Raw genomic sequence first — 26,867 nt, 5'->3', positions numbered from 1 at the left:
TAATCAAAGGCACTTTACTGGTTCGTAGACCCCTAGAAAGTTTAAGAACTGGAATGAAGTTTCAGAATCAGCCTTCCTTGGGATCCGTCCACCAATACATTCTCGCTAGACCTGAGATTCTATTTGTAATTCCAGTTTTAAAATGACAGGAAGACTATGAGAGGAACCATGAGAAGTTTTATTTCACATTCACAAAATGGATTTAAGAAAACGTTAAAGTATCTGGTAATATTAAGTGCTAACAAGAATGCAGCATTATTTGAACACTTATCTTTACATTCTTGGTAGGGGGTGTCAAACGGATACTTTGTACAACAGTTAGAAATTATCTAATAAATTTGAAATTTTCCACACTCGGTGTCCAGTAATTTCATTTTCAAGTATATATTCTAGAGCAGTTTCTCAACCTTCCACAATTGACATTTCAGTTCAGATATTCTTTGCTGCGGGGGCTGTCCTGGCCTTTAGAGCATCCCTGGCCTCTACCTACTAGAAACCAGTAGCATCCCCCAAGTTTTGAAACCAAAAATATTTTCACACATTGACAAATATTCCCTGTGGAGCCAAATTGGTCTAGGTTAAGAAGCACTACCCTAGAGAAATTTTTATACATTTCCACTTATACATGTTCAAAATGTTCATAGCAGCATGATGTGTAACAGTAAAAAACCAAAAACTGGAAGCACCCCAAATCCATCAGTGTGGAAGGAGACAAATTATGTCATTGAATGGGACACTACAAAACAGGATAAACTGAGAACTCATGGGCATGGACAACAGTGTGCTCATTGTGAGGAGGGAGGGAGATAGGTGGAGGTGGAAGGGGGCATAGAGGGGATAAATGGTGATGGAAAATAAACAAACAAGCAAACAAACAAATAATAAAAAACAGTATAAATTAATGAATTATATTTATGTGCTGCAAATGGTTGAAACTCAGGAACATGACGTTGAATGGAAAAGTTACAAATACATATCTTTTAATTTAGATATTATTGCAAGCATGTAAACCAAACAATAATATGTTTAGGGATTCAAATACATGAGCTAAAATTACAAGGAAAAACAAGGGATAGAGAAAATTTAGTTTTGGTTAAAAAAGGTTAAGGAATTTTAAAAGGCTACACAGAGAGCTTGAAAGGTATACAGGGAACTTGGATATCTATGATTTGTTATTTCTTATGTATTTGCAATTTTATTTTTTTTGCTACTAAATATTTAAAAACATTTTCCTTTAAAAATAAGAAGCAAATCTTTTAACTTTAAAAATCATGTAAAACAATTCAATAACATACCAGAAATGTCTTTTATTTCATGATTTTGATTTGTATATTTGAACTGATATGAAATGGTAATAAATCATTTGAGAAGCCAACTTTGGATATTGCTTAGGAAAGTTTGGAGGTTAAAACAAACTCTATTAACCACTCATCAAGAAAGACGTCCTGTCTTCAAAGCAATGGCTACTAACAGATAACATAGAACTAACTGCTTTAAAAGCAGTGATTTTTTTTTTAATGGATAATCTAGTGGCTGTAATCAGTGCACGGAGTGAACTCCCTCTTGTAAAAAGCCCCATCAATTGTTTTTTGCTAATTAAGATGAATATTATTCTTGTTAAATGAACCAAAAAGTTTGTTTGAAACCGGAAATCCCAACAGAGATCTATATTCTGCAAAAATAATTGCATGCAATTTTATTTGAAGGAAAAGGAAAGGACTGTTTTTATCTTTGCTTTTTTCCAAATCTTAAAAGTAATCAATCTGTTGGCTAATTAATAATGATTTAATACTACTATCATCTGCCCTAAAAATTGACATTGGATATATTGGAAAAAGTGGTGGAATTTTAAAAGATAAATGGCAAAATGACTATTGACTACAATTAACTCCAATATAGAATTTTTGTCTTTAATGAAATTAGAACATTTTTATTAATGTTCTCAGAAGTAAAATATATTATACTAGTGGCCTGGTGCATGGATTCGTGCACACTGAAAGGAAATTAATTAGAAGAAATATTTTAATATCGCTATTCGCCCTTTCTCTGTAATAGAAGTGTCAACCAAATTCACGATCGACAATGACAGATCAAAACACACACGTGCGATTGGTGTCGCGAGAGCTTTATATGTATTGCACATGCGTGAGTCAATTTAGCCTTTTATATATATAGAATAAACTTGCTTAATTAGACCTGCCTTCTGATTTAGCTAAATTTTTTCCAGCCCAGTGAAGCACCCCAACTTCTCTTTCAGGTAATTGTCAGCAACACAGCAGTAAATATCAACATGAAGCAGATTATTATTGTAGATCACACAGGGAGAACAAAAAGTAAAATATTTAACTACAACAGTGTTTGACAAGAAAACCTGAAGTCATTTTCAAGGTCCACCATTTCTTACTTCTTTTCAGTCAGGTCAAGTTTCTAAGTTTTCTAAATCTCCATTTTCTGGCTAATGAAAAGAAAATAGGATTCCACCAAGTCTTCTATCTACCTACTCCAGGACTTCTGTGAGGATCAAATGAGATGAAGCACATAAAAACGCTTCACAGACATTTGGTTAAAGTGTACAACGTTTGCATCTGGCTATAAAGCAAGTTGTGTTCCTGGGCTGAAGAAACTCCAAGGAGGCTAGTCACTAGGGAGAAGAAGCCGGTGTTGTTACGTGGCGTCATTACCCAGCGCCGTCAGCCACCATTTCTGGGCTTGGCTGGCTGTGAGCTGCATTTTGTGCCATGGGGTCTCAGCAGCATTGGCTGCAATTTGGTGGAGTGTGACTCCAGGACGGTGGCTGGCCTGTGCCCCATATGGGGGAAGCTGAGTGTTGCTTTGTGGGCACCAGGTCCATGGTGCCTTTTTTCTGTAAATGGCCTGTGCATGTCACGGCAGCTCCTGCGTTGAGTGTCTGCCCCCTGGTGGTCAGTGTGCACCTTAGCGACCTGTCAGACGGTCGGACACTTAACATATTAGCCTTTTATATATATAGATTGTTGATTGAAGACTAGATGCTGTGACTATTCACAGAACTATGCATTCAATCCTTGCTCATTAAGTACAGCCAGAATTGGGAATGAGAGGAAATATCTATTTTGTTGAAATGCAGATTAATTATATTGAGAAAATTGTTTTATTTAAATAGTTGCATTTATCACCAATCTATTTTTAAAAACTTGGTAATGCTGAAAATTTATTGTTTTAAAGTTTAGCTTTAATAGATATATGACTACAAAATATGTATCTACATTTCAATTCCATTCATATAGTAATCCAGAATGTCTGTATGCTTAAATTTGCACACTTGCAAATCAAAAAGAAAGAGTTTGAATAGACAGATGTTTTATTTATCCAATAATTTATCATATTGACCTTGCACTGGTTATAGACAGGAAGTTAATTTTGTTAATATGCTTTCTAAAATGCTATGTTATGTTAGTTGTACTAATGGTGGTATAGAATGGATACAAAATAAAATTATGAATTTTGATTCTCCAATCTAGCATATTAGCATCTTGGCAGCATAAAATTTTTAAAAATACACATTTCTATATACAAATACATGTAGGAATTTGGTTCCTCACTCTTAGAAAAGACTAATGATAGATTTCCTTTCATACATAATATACAGTGTTATCTCCTCATTCAAAGCAAAGTGAGAAAATTCAGGTTAAATTTTAAGGTACATTTTAAAAATAATAATATGGAAAGAATATTATCAAAATATACAATGCATAATCCCTCTTACACAATATAATTTGGATGAGACTTTCAATATAAATGAATTTTGCAAATGAATGAAATTTACCCTTTTATTCATTAAAACCTTTCTCATTCTTATAACTCCAAATCTCGCAGTATTATCTTATTCTCTGTATAATAAGTTTAAAGATATATCCATTTTATTGCAAAATTCTAGGGTTAGAAAGGAATTTAGATTTTATAAAAAATCTTCCAGTATAACTGCCTGATTTAACACATCAGGAATTTTAAACCCAAGTATATGAAATATCTTACTCAAAATCCTACAACTGGTCTTTAGTCCCTCAATTTTTACCAGTGGGGAATGGGTACACAAAGACTTTAACTTTTCAATGCTCTAAGCTTTTGTAGTATCTTTTTTAGTTTGTGAGGTAGACAATCACAAAACCAGTTCTGGAAGTGAAGATTTGGGAAGCATTAATGTGAATAGTATTTACTCCATTTTTATTATAACAATACATGTTTTCTCATGTGTGTTCAGTACTATCAACTATAGAAAGGTGTCCCTGGCCAGTTTTCTCAGTGGTTAGAGCATTCGCCTGTGCACTGAAGGTCACCAGTTTGATTCCTAGTCAAGGGCAAGAACCTCGGTTGCAGGTTCTATCCCTGGTCCCAGTTGGGGTATGTGCAGGAGGCAACCCATCAACGTGTCTCTCTCACATTGATATTTCTCTCTCTCTCTGTCTCTCTCTCTCTCTCTCTCTCTCTCTCTCTCCTCATCCCTCCTTTCCACTCATTGGCCTGTGCATTGAAGGTCACGGGTTTGATTCCTGATGTGTGAATTTATTTTTAAAGTTTTACTTTCATATTTTAGCCTTTTCTGGCCAGACCTTTTGTTCTTCTGAAAAAAAGTTCATAAAATAACAAATTCTTATGTACTGAAAACCAATGTGAAGTTTCAGATCTTTTTATTTTAGTTTTTAAATCTTTACTTTTTCACACATATGCCTAAATCCAAGCTGCACTTTTGTATTGGAGTAAAATTAATAAAATAGCTTTACCTTCACTTTAAATATTTTATTTTTTATCAAATTAATTTTTATTTTAATCCTCACACAAGGATATTTTTCCATTGATTTTTAGAGAGAATGGAAGACAGAGGGAAAGAGAAATATTGAGAGAAATTTGGTTTCCTCCTGCCTGCATCCCAACCAGGGCCCTGGCTGGGGAGAAGCCTGTGACCAAGGTAGGTACCCTTGACCAGTATCAAACCTTTGGTCCACAGGTCAATGTTCTATCTATTGAGCCAAACCAGCTAGGGTTAATTAATTTTTATTTGATACTAGAGACCTGGTGTACAAATTCGTCCACAGGTGGGGGGTCCCTCGGCCTTTCTGGCGATCGGGGCTGATCGGGGCTGGCCGGCCCGGGGGAGACTGCGGGAAGTTGGCTGTGGGAGTGCACTGACCACCAGGGGGCAGCTCCTGCATTGAACGTCTCCCCCCTGGTGTCCAGTGAGTGTCATAGCGACCGGTCTACCAGTTGTTCGGTTGACCAGTCGTAACAGTCACTTAGGCTTTTATATACATAGATTTTTAGTTTCTTCTGGGATTAGGTAGTTTGTTTTTTTAATGGTATAAGATTATTTTTATTATGGAATTGGTACAGTTTCAAATAGCATATTTCTCAAAAAGTGCTTCTGTTTTTATTATAAGACTAATACATATTTAATCTAGGAAATTCAGAATGAAGAAGGAATGAAGACTATTAAACTACCCATTTTCCTGCTGTTTTGTGTGATTTTGTGAATCTTTTTTTCTAAGCCTACAATATGATCCCAGTATTCTCTCCCCTCAATACACAAGCACACAGGCACACAACATGTAATGTCTGTATTTTGTGCCCTACCATTTTTAGTTAACATAGAACTTTTTGATGATTGATTTATTTTAAAGTGATTTTTTTTTCTACAGTGAGAAATTCCTTCTTTTATATGGAATATCTAAGAACCACTTGGGGGAAAACTTCATAGGGGACAACTTGCTGAGTAATATTATTTTATATTGAGTTTTTCCATTCAATAAGATTAATTTTATTGTTATTTGGATTGTAAAGAGGTTACAGTTAGAGACTAAAATTAAATATTACCTTTTTAAGTCATAAAGCATAAAGACAACAAAACTATGTGTTTAGACAAAATCATACAGTAACTAATTTGCCTAGAAGTTATGATATATGTTCTTAGAAAACAAATACTTTTAAAATTCACAGATGCTGCAAAGTCCCAGTCAAATATAAATGACAATCAATTTTTATGTAATATTATAAATTCCAAAGAATTCATATTCACTCACTCATTCTCAATTTGTACCACCGAAATGCTTTTTCTTTCTGCTCACAGAATGTAAACGATATTTATTTCTATATCTGTGATATTTTTAAATAACTTATCCCAGATAACAAAATATGAACTACACTATGTTCAACTGCAATCCTCCAGAGAAAGCAAAACCTTATATTCCCTTTGAAGAGCCTCTAGCATGCTTGGTGAGAATTTTGAACTGGTTATAGAATTTGAATGTAACATCTATTTACTTCAAGAGTATAAGCTACCTTATAATTATCAGATCATTCAACACATTTAACAATGATATTTCAGTTTTACTATAATAATTCATTTTTTCTCATTTGTGTTCAGTACTATCAAATGTAGAAAGAGCTTTTTACTCACCATTCTGGGAAAGATGAAATTTATCATTGTGCCATAAATTCCCTGGAAAGCAAAGAAAATATTATGCATTATAACCCCATTCACAGGGATCCTAACTGTCAAATGTAATGCATCAGAAACAAAACAAAAATGAAGTAAATCTATTGCAGAAAACACAAATTAGTGTTGTAAGAATTCTTGAACCTGTATTATATGCCTTTGGACAGAGCTACTTTAGGATTAAGCAATTGTTGTGATAAGTACTTTCAAAGTCAAGAATAAAACATTTTATTTTCCACAAAACAAATCTTATAGGCTCAAGAGAATATTGTCAACAGGTTTTGTGTGTGTGTGTGTGTGTGTGTGTGTGTGTGTGTGTGTGTGTGTGTGTGTGTTTTCCTTCTCCCCTTTGGCTCTGTAGAATTTTACATTCGATAGACATGGATCAACTGAATAGTGTCTAAAACTCGAAGGGAAAATTGAGGGACCGTTTTCTTTCCTAAAGTCAACATAATGACCATTTGTTATCATTTATATGTAAGTAAATTTCCTGTTTGGAATCTTGAACTAAAAATCTGATGTAAAAGCTGAGAAACAAAATTAGGAATGCAAACTCCTCATTTTCCCCACTGAATAAATGATGACAAAGAACCATCCACTGTCTTATAATTTTCTTTTTATTATAAACAGGGTTTTAATTGCATCACATGATAAAAATTAGAAAAAAATTCTATTTTGAAATGGTATTTGTTATTGTTTTTTAAATTTTAAATTAACATTTACTTTCACGTTTTTATTAGTACAAAATAAACTCAAAATCTCTAATATAAAGGAACATGTCAGAGTGTAAGAAAACATGCTTTTCTTATATCCTGATAATTAATGTTAGTAAGTGTCAGTCATTTTCTGTATGTTTTTAAGTATCTTAAACTTAATTTAGAAAAAACATTCTGAATTCATCTCCTTCTGCCAAAATTAGATGATGGCTAAAGAAATTATAATAGGTAACATAAGCAGAAAAGGAATTATGCTTAAATTTTTGGATGATGATGTTTCAGATCTTTCAATATTACAAGTGAAGTATTTTGAATAAAAATTATAGTGTGTTATTGTAATTTGAAACCATTATTTCCAGGAAAGGTAATACTTCTGCAAATGACAACTGGCTAAAATTTCAAAGTATAAATATTATGTTCACAAATCTACTGACTTTTTGCTGGAGAATAAAATTATGATTTAAAGTGTATCTTAAGATTTTCACATAGGGAATATCTTATTTTTTAGATATTTTACTCTTTTAGAAACATTTGGATAGTAAATATGGAAGTTTGGAAGGTGTAATAATTTAGGAATTCTCCCCACAAATGCAGTTTCTTTTAAGGAAACTATTTTTTTCATAGTAAATAAAAATATTAACTTATTTTAAAATTTTTACTTATTGATTTTTAATGAAATATTTTTAATGGAAAAAGTTTAAACTTGGACATACTTTTTTGCATGTGGTTTTTATTCCTAAAGAATTATTAATACAATTTTTGATATTATAACTCATATTTATAATTTCTAAATGGATTAAATATTTATCAAAGTATTTTAAACACTAGCTCCTGAAGAGGGCAGCACGTTCTAGATATTACTGAATTCCAACCTCAAATATGACAGCTTTGGCTTTAGTACACTTTTTTAAGAACTAGAGGGAAAAATCGGATATTTTTTATAGATGTCTACTCCCATGATACAAATAATCCAGCAGAAAATTCTAGGCAGCTGCATCCAAGGTCAAAACTGTATTTGATTATTAAAGGAGAACATTCAAATTAGACACCTAAAGCAATGTATTTAGAAAGGGTACAACAAAACTCTAGTAAATAGACTTTCCACGAGGAATGTGTTTTATCTTACTACTGTAGACAACTTTTCCTATTGGCAGTGCATTGACTTTCAGAACTATTAAAGGGGTTAGATTTAATTATCTTCTTGCACATTTCATTTCAATTGCTATGGCAACATTAGTTGCCTCAGCAGCAATGCACACTTTAATCAGATATTTCCTCCTCATTTCATTATGAGCCAAAACTGTAGTCAAATTTACAACCAAGTCCTGATGAATTTGATAACACTTCTTACAATTTATTGGGCAACTTGCCTCCACCCACACATACAAATATTTTCAGAGAGGCTTGTAGCTGTTGGGCAAGTATAAGACTTGATAAGAATACAGTATGCTTGTGGACTTTCCTACTTGATTTTTTTTCTTTTTCTAAAGTTGCCACCTTTCCTCTATTAGAAGTTTTCTACCAATTCAAAATGCACTCCAGTAAGTCACTACCATGGGTCACCTGACCTCAATAGGAATAGGCCAGCCAATGAGTAAAGGAAACAACTTCTAATATTCAAATATCAACCCCCAACAAGATTACTGAGTTATTTCCCTTTTATCTGAACATACTTTGGATTGATACATAGAAGAGGCTTTTTCTATTTCTTGAAAGTGGGTAAGAGAAAGAAGGATAATAACTGAAGACAGGGGGGAAAACCTGATTTAGGAGGACTACTATAAAGTATCAAACTTAAATGGAGGGCCAAGCATGAAAATCATTTGGTCAAGCCTCAATAATACAATTTTAATGAGAAGTAAAGGCATGATGCATTAAATTGTTGATATCACTTGGGTAAATATTAACCATCTGCATTGTTGGACAAATGATCACTTTAGCATTTTGCAAAAGACTAGAGAAACTTTAGTAGGCATATAAGAAATATTTTCTGTTTTTGAGTCTGATTTAAAGTGTTAGCAAATGATATTTTCACAAATGTTTGGAATTTTACAAATAGTAACTATATTTTAATTTGATCTTATGTAATAAATTTTAAACTATAATTAAGAAGCAGAGATCTAAGATCTTCCTAACAATTTTAGTGGCTGCTAAAATATATTTAGGCCGTAAACATTTTATTCTGAAGTTGTATAGTTCTCTGGTAAGAAATTGTACACCAGTGGCTGACAGTAATATTTTAGCATGTTTTTTCAATCAACATTTGGTAGTGTCTAATAAAATTTTCATTAAAGTCGGCAGCCTAAAAGATATTTTCTGTGACTGATCTGCAGAAAGTTACATCATATATATATATATATATATATATATATATATATACACATATATATGTGTGTGTGTGTATCTATATATATCTATATCTATATCTATATCTATATCTATATCTATATCTATATCTATGACTAAATAGAGTATTTAATCAAAATTTAACCAAATATAAATAAGATTATTTAAAATACAGGTCTTATGTATTTTTAAATTTTAATTGGGCCGAATATTAGCAGACTATGCTCAAAATGTGGTTATTAAAAAGCTTATTTCTTGTTAATGATGAAGTTTGGAAGCCGTATAACTTTAGGAATATTCTCATGTAAAGGAGACCAGTGTTTTAGAAAACTGAGATGAATGGTAGAAATCCAGATAAGTGGATCTCTATATAAAGAAAAGCTTAAAATAATTCGAAGTTCTTAATGGCACAAGGTATGAAGCAGCGAGTTCCTTGTCTGGGCATATTCCCTGAACTATTTGCATCTGAACTCTTTATTTCCTGCTGCTTGAATTCTGGGACAACATTATAGAAAATATAGTAGAACCACTCCTCAAATTTAGATCTGGGAGTTACGATGAGTCACTTCTTTAATGAATTTTTCGAGTACCAGTATTTTATGTCGGTATGGAAACCTAGCCATGATCGGCAAACAGCATATTCAGCAGCAAGTTTGCAAATCCTATTCTGGAGAAATGGTCTAAATGAGAAAACCAAACAGTTCTTAGTGAAGAGTTATCTAAAACCTCCAAGGGAACATGTAAATAGTTCCTAATTGGCATTCTTTCAAGAACCTCAGTAGATGCCAGGGAGTGACTAGAGGAGAAGAATGAGTTCCCCTTTCAGTCCTGACTTGGCTCTTCTACCTAAAGCTGGGTGCTGCACCACTGCGTCGGTCAGACTGGTTCTCTCGATGAAAGGAAGATTTTGGCACTATCTTCAAACTCTGTATTCACTTAATAAATATTAATTGCTCAATTAAGGATCCAGAGTTTTTCTTCTGTACCCAGAGAAATTAAAAGTTGAAGAGAAAATTGCACATCATGTGGGCATGCTCATCTTCAGTGAGATTGCTGAGTAAGATAAAGGAAAGTGGCAACTGCCTGGCTTGTGTTGCTCAGTGGTTAGGTGTCGACCTATGAACCAGGAGGTCAAGGTTTGACTCCCAGTCAGGGCACATGCCCAGGTTGTGGGCTCAATCCCCGGTAGAGGACATGCAGGAGGCAACAAATCAATGATTCTCTCTCATCATTGATGTTTCTGTCTCTCTCTCCCTCTCCCTTCCTCTCTGAAATCAATACAAAAATATGTATGTAAAAAAAAAAAGCAAAGTTGTAACCAATTTGAAGTATATATGAGGAAATTACTTATTACTCGGTCAAAGTAATGCACACTTTTTGTGTGACACCGGATCCTGTGTAGTTCTAGTCTACGTAAGTTGGAAATAGTCTTTTTACTTTGCTTGGTTTTGAAGTTTCCTGGTGTGATATCACTCACGAATCACATGGAAAGAACCAAGGGACTCAAAAAAGGTCTTGCATAATATCTAACCTTAATGTACTCCAGTGCTGTTTGGAGCATGAGACCTTTTGAAGAATGTCTGTCTACCAGAAACCTCTGGTTCTATCTAAAGAGCTGATTACTGGTTTTGCAATAACAAGAAAAACTAACTTTTACTTTTACTTTCAAAGATGATAGAAGGTTACACACTTCATTAAGTGTTTTATCTCCCCTGCTCCTCTAGGTCCAACCTTTACATTAACTTATGTTGTTTTAAATTCCACCTGCTGAGATTTTGCTGGCAAATGGTCTTGAAACTTGTTTCCAAAATGCTCACCCACAAAAGCTTTTACTAGCCAATCCCATTTGGTTGGCTGTGCTCCAACACATTCTCTGATGAGCACAAACATTAGCTTCAGAAACTCCCATGGCACCCTGAAGGAACTTTTTGATCCAAATGACACTACTAGTAAACTGAAGTGTCTTTGCAAATTCATGAACGTTTCCTTATGTCATGAATAGCAGCAATAGGAGGAAAGGGCTGCATTTGTGCAATGGTTGTTCCACGTGTGTAAACCTAGTCCCCAACTTCAGATCAAAGGCTGTCTTCAATCAACAAGTATTTTTTCAATGCCTACCATGTCTAAACTTAAGGAGGTAGAAAAAGACAAAGAAGAGCTCTTTTAACATTCTGGTATTTGTTGAATGAATGAAGAAAGCCATTGCTGGTCTGTAAAAAACACAATGGTCTAACTCTAAATGATTGTGAAATGGACATGAAAAAAATGAAAGCACAATATCTCTTGTGTTAGTCTTGTCTCTAACAATTGAAATGTCTAATCTATTTCATGACACAAGAGTCTTAATATATTTTAAAGTAACTTCCTTTATTTAAGTAGTTTTAATATCCCCAAAACACAAATCATGTAGCTTTATCCTATATGGTCCTGCACTCCTCCGTCTACCCACTTGCACTTGTTGCCTGTGGAACTTAAGGTTCTTTCCTGAACTATTATTGCTCTGATTGAGAGCTTAATGAGGGCAGGGAAAGTGTGATTTCCGTTTGCATCTGGACAGTGCAACAGGGCCTGGTAAACAATTGCAAGCATTCAGAAAATGATTACTCAATTAATAAGGAATGAAAAATAAATAAGAATAAAATGGTGTTGACCTAAATGCAAGAGTATTCAGCAAGGTTAGTGTGACTTCAATGGTCTTAGTTTGGTGGATGATATGGGACTTTTCACTGGACCTTCAAGAATGGATGGGACTTAGTAGGCAGGAAGGAAATAAGGTATGTTTAGTAGAGTTAAAAATAGAGCAAAGGGATTGCTTTGGATGCAAAAATATTAGTGAAATATTGAATTCTTCTTGATGGGACTATGGGTTGTGCTACGGGTTAGTGATTTTGTTTGGTTTAGATGGATGGATGTTGTGGAGCAGCGTTTCTCAAACCTCAATTTGCACACCCGGGGATCTTGTTAAACTGCAGGCTCTAATAGGTCTGGATTGAGTTGTGAGATTATCTAGTTCTAACACATTCCCAGGTGTTGCTGGTATGGGTTCAATACTCTGAATTGCAAGACTGTAGGCAGTGGTTCTCAACCTGTGGGTCACGACCCCTTTGGCAGTCGAACGACCCTTTCACAGGGGTCACCTAAGACCATCCTGCATATCAGATATTTACATGACAATTCATAACAGTAGCAACATTACAGTCAGAAAGTAGCAACAAAAACGATTTTATGGTTGGGTCACAGCATGAGGAACTGTATTTAAAGGGCCAGAAGGTTGAGAACCGCTGTGTGGAGGATCCTTAAAGCCAGACAAAGTCATTTGGCCTTGATACAGCAGGCATTTGAGAACGACTTTACGTTCTTAGGCAGTTAAACAGCATTTGGGAAGGTCCGTGTGTCAATCTCATGAAGCGTATGCTAAAGAAGGGAGAACGTGGATACAGAAAAACCAGCTGGGAGGCTGTCTTACACTTTATCTGAATATTTCACAGATTTGGTGTTCGATTACTTGTTGATTGATTAGTTTGTGTGGACATGGTCAATTCAAAAGTACTTTCTCAATGGAATAATTGTGGGTCCAGTGACTCTTTGTAAACAAGTCAAGTTTAGGTAAAACACATGGGGAATCCATGAATATTCTTCCCCTCCTTTCCATCTGGAAAAATCGTATTCATTCTTAAAAAGAACTGAAATGTTAACTCTTCTGTTCCTATCTTACTATAGAATTGTAATTACGCCTTCACATGTATTTCTCAAACTCTGATCTTATTAGATCACCACCATCATCATCATAATTAGCAATAATTGTACAACTGGAGTTTTTTTGAGTGCTTATTAGTAGTGCCAGGCAAGTTGCTAAGTTTTATAATTAAATTATTATAACAATGCTGTGAGGAATACTGCTGTTATCATCTCCATTTCTGTAGCTAAAAAAAGAGTACTTGCATGCCCTAATATAGTGTCAGCTACATACTTATTCTCTGAATAAGTATGCTTATTCAGAGAATGATCCATCAAAATATGTTCTATTGCTTCTATTTTTGCTTGATACCTTGATCTTTGCTCCTTGATCTCCCCCATAATTATAATAATAACTAGGAATTAGTATTTCCTATGTCCCAGGTACTACTTTGGGTAATTTACACATGTTATCTCATTTAATGCTCATATAATCCTATGATTTGGGTGTTATTACCCTCATTTTACATATAAAGAAAATGTGGCACAAAGAGATTAAATAATTTGTTTGTTTCCATAAATATAGAGCAGAATTGTATTTTGAACCCACTCCAATGTGTTACTTGTTTACCTTATCCTTAGTAACATGAAACTCTGTTTTCTTAAGTGAACACTACACATTTCTTCAAATCATAATATTTGTAAAAAGTTAATTTTCTCACAAATGAAGACTTATTATTTCTTGGCTTCTATCATCACACCACAATGCCTGGCCTGCAGGAACTCCCTGTGGGCTGGCAGACATGTAGACATGAGGCAAAGTCTTTCCAAGAAAGGCCAGCAAATTTCAGATAACCTTGTCCCCCATATGCCTCACCCCTTCAATTATGCTCCAAATCCTTTATACCACACCTCTGTCTTTTAAAAGAATAAAGAGAATTCCCCCAAAACAGAAAGGCATATTCAAAAGAGAGTACCCTTTAAACTTTCATTACCTTTAGAAAAAGATGCCCAACCTCTGTGGTCCTTTGCTAGTAATGGGAAAATAATGATGATCTTCCAGATATTTTAAGTGCCAAATATGATAAAATCTATTTCCTGATGGACCATCTAAACTAGAGATCAAATGAGTAAAATATTTTAATTCATTCCTCTGCATGCTTAATATTTAAATTCCAAATTGCCAAGCTTGCTATTGCAGTTGTCATAATTTCTGAAATTACACACTATCACATTTTGTTTTAAAGAAAATCATCCAGTTCTCCCAAGTACACCAGTATACTTTTCAGCAAATCCATCCTGATAGCACACTCAAGCTCCACTTCATAAGCTGACTTGCTGCTCTAATTGTGGCTGTGACTCTTGCACACCGAGACATCTATACATTGAACAGACTCAGTGATATTGCAGCGTCATGATAGGATTCTCCATAGGCATGGCCTACATGGCCTGTTCTTGCTGGAATTCACTTTAAGTTCATGCAGCCAGGGAACATGCTATATGAAAATAATTTTATTATATCACTGTAAATAAATATAAAATGTTACCTGTGCACATGTCAATTTTACTCACTTTTCTGTCACTAGGGAAGTACCATAAATTTTTTTCTGTTCAGATACTATTCATTGATATTTCAATACCTATTGTAGGTATTTGATTCCATCTTACTATAATATATAAAAAGGCCTTTAATATAAAACAACAAAAAACAGAAAATCATCCCTACAACCATACTACTAAACTTCTGAGGGGTCTTGTTTTCATTGTAACTCCCACAAAATATAACTGCTCTTTTTCATTATTATTCCACTTTATTTTTAAAGGGGCTGAGGGAGACATCTCTGCATTCTTACCACAAATTGTATTATAATTAAATATAAAATAATATTTAATTATAAAATTAAATATAAAAAAACTTTAAATATAAGACTCTCTTTTTATAAATTGACCTTACAACTATTTTAAGATTATGACAAAATTTCATAGAAGACATTGACCTTGAAATTTCAAAATTATTTTCTTATTTTGAAACAAGTTTAAGTCACAAAAATATTGCAGCTACAGTACAAGTGATATTTTTCCTGAATATTTGAGAGTAATTTTCTAATATCATAACCCCATTCATTACTCTTGAATATTCTAACATATTTTTCCTACAAACAGGAAATATTTCTTTTATAACTGAAATACAACCGCCAAAATCAGAAAAGTGGTACATCACTACCATATAATCTTCAGACCCCATTCAAATTTGGCTACTTGTCTCAATAATGTGCTTTATAGCAAAAGGATCTACTAGTAGTTTAGAATCAAGCATTGGATTTAGTTATTATGCCTCTTTAGTTTCTTTCAGTCTGGAAGATTCCTCAGTTTTCTCTTGAGTAGTATGGATTTGACATTTTTGAAGATTACAAATTGCTTATTTTGTAAGATGTTCCTCATTTTAGGTTTGTCTTCTATTTACTCATTATTGGATTCAGGTTATCCATCTTTGGCAGTAAAATAGCAAAAGCGATTTATTATTTATCTCAATGCATACTATCTGTTGGCACATTATTTATGATGTTAATATTAATCTCAGAATAATGGTAAAATTGTTCTTTTTTTGTTTTCTATAAGTATGTTGTGGGGAAGTATATTAACTTTCAACTTATTTCTTTATGGACTCATGAATATCCATTTTATCCAGTGGGTTATAATCTGCTCAAACCATTATTTACTTTGATGTTCAAATAGTTTCAGTTATGGCCAGTGTACTTTTTCTGTCTTTGATATATCCCTAGCATTGTTTGAGTCCTTCCATACTTTTGGCACAATAAGATATTCTAGGCTCAATTTGTCTTTTTCATGCCTTAGCTCTGGAATCAGCTATTTTTTAAAGTAGTTCTAGTTTTTCTAGTTGGAAATAGTATTTAGAAACCAAAATTTGGGAGGCAAATGTGCCCATTGTTTGGGGGGTGTCATTGTTCTCAGGATCTGGAACCAAGGAAATATATGTATCCAAAAAAATAATATATATATATCAGGAGTGGGGTCCCTTTTTTTCTACCAAGAGCTATTTGGATATTTATAACATCATTTGAGGGCCATACAAAATTATCAACTTAAAAATTAGACTGCTAAGCATAGAACAGAGTCTGGAACCTCAGAGGGAAGGTGGGGGAGGGTGGGTAGGTGGGAGGTAATCAACCGAAGGCTTTATATACATATATGCATAACCTGTGGACGCAGACAACAGGGTGGTGAAGGCCTAGGGTAGAGGGCAGGGGCAGGCTGGAGGGGGGTCAATGCCGGGAGAAAGGGGATATATGTAATACTTTCAACAATAACAATTTTAAAAAATTAAATAAATGAATAAAAGAAATTAACCTGCTATTTTTGGTCAAACATTTAATTAACTCACCCCTAATGCCATGTCAGGGCCAGACCAAATGATTTCCTGGGCCTTATATGACAGCCCATGGCCCAGACATTCCCCACCCTTGAGATATATACGTTATGTATATATATATCTTTCTCTATCTCTGTATCTATACACCAGGAGTTCACACTGATATCTTTATGTCCAGACCAATGCCACAGGATTCATTGTAGCTTCTCTCTTTTTATATTTGTAACTAGTTTCTCCAACAATAAAAACCTTATCTCCCAATTATCTTTAATATATTCTCTTATTTGATCAATCTCCTTGTGTATAATCAATACCCTATTGCTGCTCAACACTCCAACCTCTGCACACAGATGTCCTTCTCACCTCCTTGAACTTTAATGCTGCTTTTCAGACCACCGATGCCTTCCCATTTCACGCACTTATGAAAGCCTCATTACTTTATCCCACGTAATGGGTTTAAGATTTAATTGTTCAGGAATGAAAGGAAAGAAAAGAGAATAAATAGGAAGGGGGAAAGGAAAATAAAAAAGGGGAAGAGAATGAGAAGAACGAGATATTTTTAAAATAGCTTACATGTCTGCTATGGCCTTCATATTTAATTGAAAATTTATTTTTATTTGAGAAACTAAAACAAAATAATAAGTCTATTTTAACTAACTAGACTTCACATATTTGACAAATATTTATTGAGTGGCTACTCTGTTCTGTATAATAAATTTTAGTAAAAACCCAATTAACTGCAGTTCTCAATTAATCAATACATTTTACTTACTTGCTTTCAGGGAAATTGGCCAATTATAAGAAACCACATCCAAATTGAAGATTTATGCAAAACAGTGTCAGTTATAAAGCCTGTATGAATTTTGTCTTAACTCCCATGACTTATATAGTATATTATATAATAAGAAATGATATTCAGAATTATGACCCTAAAAGAGAATATGAAACTTGATTACAATAGAAATATTGTCAAACTCACTACAGACATTTTAGAAATTTTTTCAACAAATATAATTTTATTCAGTTAGTCATAAACTTATATTCACCAAACAATTTCCAGTTTATTTATTCAAAAAATATTTAAGAAACCTCTATATATGTCAGGTATTGTTTAAGAAAATAAAAATCAGAGAACCAAGATGATGGTGTAGACAAATGGTACTCGCTGCCTCCCACAACCACATCAAAATTACAACTAAAATACAGAACAACCATCATCCAGAATTGCTGGAAAGCTGGCTGAGTGGAAGTACTACAACTAGAGAGGTAAAGAAGAAAGCACACTGAGACTGGTAGGAGGTACGGAGGCACAGAACGAGCTGGTCTTGCACCCACGTGTGCCACTTTTTTAATCGGGAGGGAGATCACCTCTGTGAGGGCTCCCAGAGTAGCAAGGGGTCCCAACCCCACACCAGACACCCAGCCCAGGGTCCCAGAGCTGTGAAAAGCAATCCCTATGGGCAGTAAGAACTATGGGCTGTAAAAACCAGTGGGGATTGGGGTTGAGTGACACACAGGCTGCTGGAGACCCAGCTGCTCCTCTTAAAAGGCCAGCACCACTAACTGAACCTACAAGCTCCCACTTCCTCTGAGCTTCAGTGCCGGGCAAGGCTCTGGGGGATCCAGACACATAGGAGAAACTACACTGGCTGGCAAGAGGGCAGGAACTTGGGGGCAGCTTTCTTCCAGACGGAGGTGCTCGCAGCGGTCATTGTTCCCTTGTTGGGACCTCCCCGGTTGCAGGGCTGACTGGCAGCCATTTCTGTTTGCTCTGCTTGGTGATTCCCTGAGACCCCACCCAATTTACAACTCCACCCAAGCTGTGTGCAGGGGCTTTTTCACATGAATGGCCTGTCCTTTCTCAGGCTAAAAACCTGTCAAACAAGCTGCAGCTGGGTCAGGGAGCCCCAAAGCTATCAATAAAAGGCCCAAGACCCAGCACCAACCTGCCTTGCTTCATAGCTGGGCCACATCTAGGCACTGCCAAACCAAATATAAAGAGGAGGAATCTGTAGTTCTCGCTGTAGCTCCTGCTGGGTGGCCATGGGCAGTGACTGACTTTGCACCTCCCTGGAGACCCAAGAGCCAGTGTACCCAGTGATCAGTGTGAGACCATACCAGATTACAACTCTTTATATTCATATGTGACATACTCAAGGGGCAGACTCAGTGAGCACCAAAGCCCCAGTGAAGCAAGTCCTGCTCCATAAGGGTGTCTCCTACACAGTAACTCTCCCACTAGTTGCAGCTGGTCACCACAGCCAATTGGCCTGGAGATCAATTCTTCCCAGTGATACCAACAGCAATTAAGGCTCAACTACAACAAGACTGTTCACACAGCCCACAAAGGGGTGCACCTCGAGTGTCCACCGCAGATGATTGGGGAGGCTGAGCCACTGGGACCTATAGGACACGTACTACACAAGGCCATTCTATCAATTCAAGGAGACTTAGCAGCTCTATCCAATACATAGAAACAAACACAGAGAAGCAGCCAAAATGCGAAGACAAAGAAACATGTCACAAACGAAAGAAATGGAAGAAAGCAAATTACTGGATATAGAGTTTAAAACCACAGTTATAAGTTACTCAAGAATCTTCTAGAAATCTCCAAGGAACTTAGTGAGACTTTCAAGGATCTTAGTGAGAATTAAAAAAAAAAAAAAAAAAAGAAAAAAAAAGAAAAGGACCAGTCAGAAATTAAGCATATACTGACTGAAATAAAAAATTATATACAAGGATTCAACAGTAGACTAGAGGATCCTGAGAACCAAATCAATGATTTGAAATATGAGTAAGCAAAAAACACCCAACCAGAAGAGCAAAAAGAAAAAAAGAATAAAAAAATATGAAGATAGTGTAAGGAGCCTCTGGGACAACTTCAAGCATACCAACATCCAAACTATGGGGGTGCCAGAAGAAGAGAGAGAGCAAGATATTGAAAACCTATTTGAAGAAATAATGACAGAAAACTTCCCCTACCTGGAGAAAGAAATAGACTTACAAGTCCAGGAAGCGCAGAGAACCCCAAACAAAAGGAATCCAAAGAGGACTACACCAAGACACATCATAATAAAAATGCCAAGGGCAAGAGAAAAACAGTTAGTTACCTATAAGGGAGTGCTCATATGACTATCAGCTGATTTCTCAACAGAAACTAAGCAGGCCAGAAGGGAGTGGCAAGAAATATTCAAAGTGATGAATAACAAGAACCTACAACCAAGATTACTCTACTCAGCAAAGCTCTCATTTAGAATTGAAGGCCAGATAAAGAGTTTCACAGACAAGAAAAAGCTAAAGGAGTTCATCACCACCAAACCAGTATAATATGTAATGCTGAAGGGGCCCTAGCTGATTTGGCTCACTGGATAGGCCTGGGGACTGAAGAGTCCCGGGTTCAATTCCAGTCAAGGGCATGTACCTTGGTTGCAGGCACATCCCCAGTAGGGGGTGTGCAGGAGGCAGCTGATCGATGTTTCTCTCTCATTGATGTTTCTAACCCTCTATCCCTCTCCCTTCCTCTCTGTAAAAAATCAATAAAATATATTTTTAAAAAAAGAAATGCTGAAGGGTATTTTTTAAGAAGACGACGAAGAAGAAAAAGATAAAGATAAAGAAAAAGATAAAGATAAAAAGTTATGAATAACAAAGTGGCAACAAATACATATCTATCAACAATTGAATCTAGAAATCAAATGAATAAAAAATCTGATGAACAGAATAAACTGGTGAATGGAATATAATCAGGAGCATGGAAATGGAACAAACTGATGATTCTCAGAGGGAAGGGGGGGTGGGGGGTAAAGGAAGAGATTAGACAAAGATCTTATATGCATGTATGCATTACCTATGGACATAGACAATAGGGTAGTGAGGGCCTGGTGTGGGATGGGAACCAGATGGAAGGGAGCTAAGGGGAGAAAAAAGAGAGACCTCTGTAATAATCTCAACAATAAAGATTAGTTTTTAAAAATCTATCACATTTCCTGTTCTCATGGAGCTTACCATTTAGTGAGGCGGGGGGGGGAGACAATAAATAGGCAATATGTGCTGTGCCAGGTTATTTTAAGCACTAAAAAGGAAAATAAAGAAAGGTGATGAAATAGAGTGTGAACCAGTGGGTAGTGGGGGTAGGTGAGCTGTCTTAGATAGATGGTTTGTTTAGTGTTTTTTTTTTTTTTGTCAGCTGTTTATCATTTATCCAGTGAGAATTTTTTCTCAGGAAGAGAAATATATTATTCTAATACTTGTTTTCTGCTTTTCTTCAGTATATTTGGGTAAAATTAATAAAGTCTTAGCTACATCTAAATAATTTTGTGAAGCCTGGAAATATATCAATTGAAAAGACAAATTGGGGATGGTAGAAGGGGGAAAAAGAAGTTTGAATGGATTTTAAAATTAAAAAGAAACTTTCTTATGTTGCTAGAGTTTTCTACATGAATTACAGTATCTTCATAATTACTAAATACTGTTTTTATTTAGAAACTAGAGGCCTGTTGCACAAAGAGATTCGTGTAATAGGCCTTCCCTTCTTCTGGCTGTGGGCACCGGTTTTCCTCTGGCACCCGGGACCCAGGCCTTCACTCCAGCCGGAGCTGCCTTCCGCCCTCCGGCTTTGCTGCTCTGGCTCGCCTTCAGTCTTCGCTCTGCCGCTTGGAGCCTACATATGCAAATTAACCTCCATCTTTGTTGGTGGTTAATTTGCATATCACGCTGATTAGCCAATGGGAGGCGTAGCGAAGGTATGGTCAATTACCTTGTTTGTCTATTATTAGATAGAATATTTTTATAGCAGCTGAATTCTACTTCAAACATTATACTGATAGAACTCATGTATACTTGCACAAGAATGAAAGGAAAGTGAAATGATTGAGATAGACAAATCTACAAATCTTCCTATTATTCATTAACCACTTTCCAGATAAATGTTTTACAGACTCCACAAATGGTGACTCTATTTTAATAATTTAAATTGTGGATGTGGTCCAAAGTCTTCCATTATTCTCAAGCAAAATTTGGTATTTTATTCCTTAGCTCAATGGATATCTGTCTGCTCCAATGGTATCATTATAAATTTAAAGAATTGATATTATCAGTTTAAAGGAAAGAAAAGTAAAAAAATGAAAGTCATTAAATTCTAGGATATATAAATATAAGTCAGTAGCATCCATCTGAAAAACAGTATTGGACAAGGAATTTTGAGACCTGGCTTGAACTCTTTCTAATTCTTTTTTTTTTTAAATATATTTTATTGATTTTTTTACAGAGACGAAGGGAGAGCGATAGAGGGTTAGAAACATCAATGAGAGAGAAACATCGATCAGCTGTCTCCTGCACACCCCGTATTGGGAATGTGCCCGCAACCAAGGTACATGCCCTTGACCAGAATCGAACCCAGAACCCTTGAGTCCACAGGCTGACACTCTATCCACTGAGCCAAACCGGTTAGGGTTCTTTCTAATTCTTGTTATATATCTTTGGGCAAGTCATCCCTACTTTCATACGTCTAGTCTTTGGTAAAATGAAGATGATGTTTGTCTGTGTGTAAAGTCACTATTTAAAAACAAGATCCTAAAATTAAGCAAACAAAAAGCTTAATAAAAAAATCTACCAGCCTCAGGTGTTTCTATATACGCACTTCTCTCTCACTACATACACATACATATACAGTAGTACTAAAGGAAAATTATTTTCAGTGGAACTTTTTCATTTTTTAAATCCTTACCCAAGGATATGTTTTTATTGATTTTAGAGAGAGAGAAACAGCGATGTGAGAAAGCAACATCAATGGGTTATCTCCGGTATGCACCCTGACAAGCCACAACTTGGGTATGTGCCCTGACCGGAAATTACATCTGTGACCTTTCAGTGTATGGGACGCTGAGGCTCCAACCCACTGAGCCACACCAATCAAGGCGAGGAAAAATTATTTTCCAGTCAATAAGAAAATACGTTGCATATGCAATTATTAAAAGTCTTTTCCACTAAATTACTGTGTAGCCCTTTCAAAAATTTTAATCCTCTCAAATGATTATATTTGAGAAGAAAGGTGAGAGAAATAGCTACAGTACGTTTCTCTTTTGATCTTTATTTTTTGGACAGTGTTCACAAAAGATAACTACATCTGAATCATTTAGATTTTGTAGATGTTTTAAAAGATCACTTTAGGAATTAGGAACAATGTGTAAAGCATTTGATTGTTTAGCTACTAGGCTGAACACTTGAAGCCAATTTAAAAAAAAATCATTTTTATGGACATCATCCTGGTAATTCTACATTATTTCTTAGATAAATAATATTTGAAGTACAAGTTTAAAGTAGTTTACTTATTCTTAGGGAGAAGAGTAGCCAACATAACTATTAGAAATTATTGGAAAAAAGTCAATAATATGTTTTATTAACTATAATAATATTTTGACTTATTTTTTGTTTTCTCACCCCTCCCCTTTTTTAAATCATCACCCAAGGATATGTTTTTATTGACCCTGAGAGAGAGAGGGAGAGAGAGAAACATCTATGGGTTGCCTCCCCATCCTGGCCCGACCTTGATGGAACCTGCAACCTAGGCATGTGCCCCAACTGGAATCAAACTCACAATCTTTTATTTGGTGTGCAGGGTGATGCTCCAACCAACCAAACTACTGGCTGGGGCAATGCCATGACTTTTATATAGTACATTTATTAAAGTAGAGAATACTTTACACAATAGAAAATCATTTTTCTAGTTCACCCTCAAAGGCATTTTATAAAATGCTAGAGGCCTGATGCACGAAATTTGTGCAAGGGTCTCGGCCCCAGCTGATGCAACGGCTGCCTCTGCTTCAGCCCCTGTTCACCGTGGCTTTGTCCGGAAGGTCGTCCGGAAGGAAATCTGGTCTAATTAGCATATTATGCTTTTATTATGATAGATAGATGAACAGTCTTAAAATTACTTGTTTCTTTCATTCATTGTGCCTTCATAATATTTAACATCTTATACTTTCAACTTCAATAAATTATTCCTTTTTCATATGTACTAATTTAGTATACATATTACACACATATTTGCAAAGGCCCAATGTCCACTTATAATTGGTATTCTAGAAATCAAAGTCAGAATAAAAAACTGTCCACAAAATAATCAGAATATACAAGTAACTGTGAACTTTCATTTTATCGCCATGCATTATAATCCTATATAATAAAAGCTTAATATGCAAATTGTCCCCTTGGACGGGAGTTCAACTGACCAGGAGTTCGACCACTTGCTATGATGTGCGCTGACCACCAGGGGGCGGCACGGAACCTGTTGGGCGTCGGCTGACGTGGCGCTGGCAACGGGTGGCAGTGGACCCTATGGGCTCCAATGAGAGTGGGACCACGGTGGGATGGTGGAGCAGGTGAATGTGTAGTGCCAGGCCAAGGAGAGTGTGAGTGGGGTCCCTGATCGCCCCATGGGTCTCCCCACAGAAGGTGACCAGTGATGGCGGTGGGGGGCTGAACCAGCGAGTGGGTGGCACCAGGCCAAGGCAGGGTGCCAGGTGGGGCTGAGAGGCTGGGGGCACAAGCCAAGGCTCGATCTCTGCAGGCCACCCATGCAAGAATTTCATGCACCAGGCCTCTAGTATTATATAATAAGTTGCATTTACTTCATTTGTCTTTAATCAAGCAGTACCTGAATCCATTAAAATATTTCCTCTCAAATACTGTCACACTTTTATACCTCTTTCTGAACTGATAAGTGTAGAAGTACTCATTCTTTTGGTCTCAGACCATTTTACAAGGTAAACAAAGTCACACAAGTGTTGATTAAAACCTCATGTACAAAACTAGCCAAAGCATCCTATAGATAGCAAATTTGGTTGGGAGGGAGAAACAGCTCAGATTGTGTATAAGCTCCCTGATAAAATAAATACACAAGCACAGGTAGCCTAGAAACCACAGGACAAAGGGTGTACTGAAGGATGTTTGATGCTTAAGGAGAATCATTGTTTTTTCTGTCTTACAATTGAGGAAACTGATGCTTCAGTAAGAATAAATGACTTGTCTAAAACATACAGGATCTGCTTCTCAGAGAAATAGATCAAGAGAGATATGCGCAGCCCGAATGATGTGGCTCAGTGGTTGAGCATTGACCTATCAACCAGGAAGTCATGGTTTGATTCGCAGTCAGGGCACAGGCCTGGGTTGTGGGCTCCATCCCCAGTAGGGGACATGCAGGAGGCAGCTGATCAGTAATTTTCTCTCATTGATGTTTCTCTCTCTCTCTCCCTCTCCCTTCCTCTCTGGAGAAAAAAACAAAAAAAACCATATATATATATATATATATATATATATATTTTTTTTTTTTTTTAAGAGAGAGATATGTGCACTTTAAATACAATACATTCACTTTAAAAGTTTTCTTTTTTATTTTCTCCTAACTATATAGGTTATAGTGTAAAGTAGCTTAAAGAATTGTGATTTTTTTATGTCAGAAAGTTTAAATTTGAGTCGTAACTATAGTATATAAGAAATGTCAATTTTGTATTGTACAGTAGATTGTAAATACAAATCATTAAACAAATAGGGAGAAAAAGAGACATATGCTTATTTTATGCCCTTGGTAAATTTTATATTGCTCAAAAAGTTAAACTGTTTTTGTTGTTAGCATTATGAAGTGTTTTCTTCCTAGCCTCACACTGTCCTTCATTACCCAATAACCAAGGATTACCAGGAAATGATGCCTCTAGCTATCAAGAAAAAGGCTTTCATGTTTATTGTCTTCTGAAATGCTGCCCCTCCGTCCCTGGCTAAATTGTTTAAGTATTGCAGTACTTTGGTTTGTTCTCAAATTATCTCCTATGCTGTTGTTGGAACAAATGAGGTGCAAGGGCTATTGGGGATAACATTTAAAAATTCATGGAACATAATCACCTCTCAAATAGCATACAAAAATAACCTTCAACCATAATTTAGTGAGATTTAATTTGAGCTGGAAACAGAGACATTTTATACAGCATGTACTGCAGAAGAAAGAGGGACCTAAATAGGGATATCTGGGTGTTTTGTTTTGCTCTTCTCCTCTCTTTTTACCAAATGCCTCAGATACTCACAGGTAATCCACTAGGCACTTGGAGACATTATGTTTGAGTGGCATTTGGTGCGCTGCATTGAGGCAGGAGAGGCCATCCTCCGCCCTGGAGTAGAGCATACTAAGATCTTTCTCAGCTCCTCAGCATGTGCTGCCTTTTCAAGGAGGTGCCTGAACACAGTTGTCCGTTTCTTTGTAAAAATTTCACCCATAAAATAGTAACATTTTATCTTTATGGTTCTCCTGGACAGAGCAGGTATAGCGGTTGCCAGTGGGTGACTCAGGAGTCACCTGCGTTCAAAACCAGACTCGACCTGCATGAAATCTCTGCCACACAACTACCCATGTGACTGAGCAGGCCGCTTCGCACTCACAAGTGGGGGTTACGTTAGTTCCTATTTTACACAGTTTGGAAGTATTTTAAATGGAATAACATAAGTAGCGTTTAGAACACTGCCAAACCTGCTCAGTAATTTCATGGAGAGTGATTTCTCATGAAATTTTGAGCCCCTCTTAATTTAAGATTTAGAAACACAAGTGTTTTCATGTGTTCATAAACTGCTTAAACACCCATCAGGAATGTTCTTCATTTCCTTAAGAATTGATTCATCACACTCCTTGCATTGATCTGATTCCCACTTTGTTTCCTTAATATATCCTTAACTTCCCATTTCCTAACATGTATGTACCATCTCAGTTTTCCCAGAATAAATACACTTTATCTCCACGTTCATCTATCCTTGTCCTTTCCTTTCCCTCAATGTAGTCATGCCTTTCATTGTTTTCCATATCACTTACTGATAACTGCTATGCTACCAAAATAGACATCAGTTGCTAGCAGAGTCACTATGCTGGGTGCTTTTCAAAGCACAATGAAAGCCTGCCCTAAAATTAAAGCACATGGAAAAACAAATTAACATGTACACTGCTACATATATAGGGTTACAACAACAAGAAATTGCCTGTGGATATTACACATAGAACAGGGAAATTTGTGCTAGGAGAAAAAAGTGAAATGTGAATTATAAGTCACAGTAGGTTAGCTCTGATTTTCATTTTTTTTCTTATAAAACCTTTTAATTACTGCATTTGTAATGCACTTACATTTACCAGTAGTTCTCTTTTTTATTCTTCTAATAATAGTTCTTAAGATACATCCTATAAATTACCCCTTTCCTTTTCCTCTCTCTCTTCTCTATAAACAATTCTGAGAAAGAG

The 26,867-nt window shown here is 35.8% G+C and overlaps 1 protein-coding gene across 1 annotated transcript in view; it reads right to left on the bottom strand.

Moving 5' to 3' along the window:
• ADGRL2 (adhesion G protein-coupled receptor L2) overlaps window positions 1-26,867 on the bottom strand; it is a 429,144-nt gene that overhangs the window by 210,960 nt on the left and 191,317 nt on the right. Inside the window, exon 3 of the mRNA XM_070405458.1 lies at window positions 6,431-6,472. The gene's annotated coding sequence lies outside the window, so the exon portion shown is untranslated. The remainder of the gene's footprint in view (window positions 1-6,430; window positions 6,473-26,867) is intronic.

The sequence above is a fragment of the Myotis yumanensis genome, unplaced genomic scaffold (genome assembly GCF_028538775.1).
Source record: "Myotis yumanensis isolate MYYU_CA2020_CCGP unplaced genomic scaffold, mMyoYum1.0.hap1 SCAF_2, whole genome shotgun sequence".
NCBI lineage: Eukaryota > Metazoa > Chordata > Mammalia > Chiroptera > Vespertilionidae > Myotis > Myotis yumanensis.
Note: the sequence above shows the minus strand (reverse complement) of the source record. Positions and strands in the feature narration are given on the sequence as shown.